Source organism: Homalodisca vitripennis, chromosome 2, assembly GCF_021130785.1.
Source record: "Homalodisca vitripennis isolate AUS2020 chromosome 2, UT_GWSS_2.1, whole genome shotgun sequence".
Classification (NCBI taxonomy): Eukaryota; Metazoa; Arthropoda; class Insecta; order Hemiptera; family Cicadellidae; genus Homalodisca; species Homalodisca vitripennis.
The window spans coordinates 13,578,059-13,580,727 of record NC_060208.1 but is presented as its reverse complement, the minus strand read 5'-3'; the positions used below and the strand labels follow the sequence as shown (position 1 = coordinate 13,580,727).

The window sequence follows — 2,669 nt, the reverse complement described above, 5'->3', positions numbered from 1 at the left end:
TCTTTCCAATCTGTGAAAGTAAACTTGCTCTTACAATCATATAAAAACTTCAGGCTTTTTCCCTCTTGAATATAAAAAAGAGAGTAACTGTAAATTGCCTCTTATATTACACTGAATGTAGCTGTTGGATAATATTTCAAAAAGGATTTTCAAAGCATGAAAGACCTACCTATTGATTTGAGAATCGAGAGAAAGTGTCTTGAGATGCCCAAATATCACTGTGACCAACGAAGTGAATCATTTAGACATTACCATAATTTATTCATAGATGAAAAATTGTCCCGTGAAGGACATATAACCAGCGGTGTCAACAGATGAGTTCAGGTACTCAGGGCATTCAGCACTCAAGAAGCTAGTAAATCAGCATACCAGGACTATTTATACTATTTGAATGTCATCCGCGTAAGGAATTGTGGTCTGTTCTCACTCCACGTATAAAACTGTGAATCGTAAATCAAGTAAGTATAAAGTTGGGATGCATTTATAATACAAAAGTAATATTCATATAGCAAATCACTTTCAGAACAAAAACAATAGGTATGTATTGTAGTCAACTATTCATTAACACGAATTCAATATCATTATTATCATATACGTCAGTAGTAACCTAATTGTGTACTTGATACATAACCTAAAAATATACATTTTAGCTATTAGTCTAAGAAGAACCCGCTGTGTCAGCATCCATCTTTGTTTTCACCTCAAACGAACGTTGTTGGTTTTCAATCTTTTTACAATCTTGTTTTTATCGTAGCCTTTACGGTTAATATCTTATTTGAAGATACGATCAATATGCATCCAAACAATTTTGATTTTTTTCTATATTGTTATTCAGACGATCTTTGCGTCTTTTTTTGTATCTCACGCCAAAACACTCAAACTGTTCTGTAACATTCTAAAATTCGGTTGCTCTTTTAGGCAGTTGTGACCAGACCTTTTTATTGTTGACACAGAATTTTTATTCTGAGAGACGTAGGTAGGTAGCCTACGTGACTAGATCCCCATTTTTTGTAAAACAAGGTAAATAATACTTTCATAGAATATAAAGCCTCATTGATAAAAATTAACAGTGTGATGGTTTCATTTACAATACTTTGCAAAATTTGGTGTGCGCTAACAAATAGACCCAAAACATTGTAATTCACCCTTTAAATATTTGCAAAGTATACACTTTTCACAAACAAAATTAGTGGATACTTGTGGCACGTATGATAAATCTACGACAGAAATTACAGGTGTAAAATGGTTTTAAAAGCAACTTTGTTCGTATAGAGTAAAAAATCAAGACCGTTTTGCTATAACGGCCTCTTAGATTAATTAAACCCGTATTAATATTTTAATTGTTCAGCCGTTACATTGTAATAAATCACATAATCGCCAGGGGGCGTAGCTCAGATGGTAGAGCGCTCGCTTAGCATGCGAGAGGTACCGGGATCGATACCCGGCGCCTCCAGTGTACAATTTTTGTAACAATATTAATACAAAATTGAAATAAAACAATTGAGAGATAAATGAACGTGGTACCAATTCTTTTCATAGTTACTTAATAGTGACAGAAACTACAACATTTTAAAAACTATTTACAGATATTTGTATAATCTGTTTTAATTTAGAACTCACAACACACTTGTAACTGTAGAGACTAGTACATTCAGTATAACTTAATGAATAATTGTTCTATACCTACTTGTGCCAAATGTGCCTTTTAATAATTATTATTACTTTTTAAGTAGGATATTATTTCCAGAAATATGTAAATTACTAAGTATTTATATTTGTGCCTTTTAATAATTATTATTACTATTTAAGTAGGATATTATTTTCAGAAATATGTAAATTATTAAGTCTTTATATTTTATTGTACAATTTTGAAAATGTACATTTGGACATTTTTGGAATTAAAATAAAAAACTGGTATAAATGTTTGCTGTCTAAAAATATATCTTGACGTTTTTACTTAGAAAATATACATTTTTAATATATAATTTTGCCCATAGTAAAAACCTAACAAGAAAACGTTTTTATAAGTTTAATGAATGTTCACAGTATGTTTCTAAGTATTATTGTACATTATAATACTCGTACAAGTGAAAATAATTTAAATAAATTAATAAATAATTAAAATAATATTTAAATAATTAAATAAATTTAATAAATTTAAAGTTACAAACAAATTGTTTTACTATTCAAACGATAGTAATATGATTGTTTCCTAATTTATAAAGCTTTTTATCTTTGTTGTTAGATATTTTTATACGGTTAGTTGAGAACTAATCAGACAAAATATATAAATAATCTCTATATACGAAAAGGCACAGATTATGCCTCACTCATTCATTAATTCATCACTAATTTTGCAATTTCCCGATGTATCAGCACATTTGGCACACGCATGTCTCATGACTTAAGTAAATCAACAAAGCTATTTTTATGAAGATGACACTTCCATAGGGGTTGAAATAGGATTGCGAACCCTATAAGAATAACGTTTTTGCTTTTTCAACTACACGACGCCGTAGAAAAATGTAAATTTGACATACATGAAACCACGTACCTGTAAATTGGTAAAACTGTTTCACACTCCAAATTTTCAGTAAGTATCCCAAAATAGTACCCTTTAAAATTATAGTCCAATAATTATAAAATAGATCTGGAGATTGGGGTATCTT

The 2,669-nt window shown here is 29.8% G+C and overlaps 1 non-coding gene across 1 annotated transcript; it reads left to right on the top strand.

Moving 5' to 3' along the window:
* The first annotated feature begins 1,380 nt into the window (after nt 1–1,380).
* Trnaa-agc lies at nt 1,381–1,453 on the top strand. The gene has a single exon. It is a non-coding gene; the product is annotated as a tRNA-Ala (tRNA).
* The last annotated feature ends 1,216 nt before the right edge of the window (nt 1,454–2,669 follow it).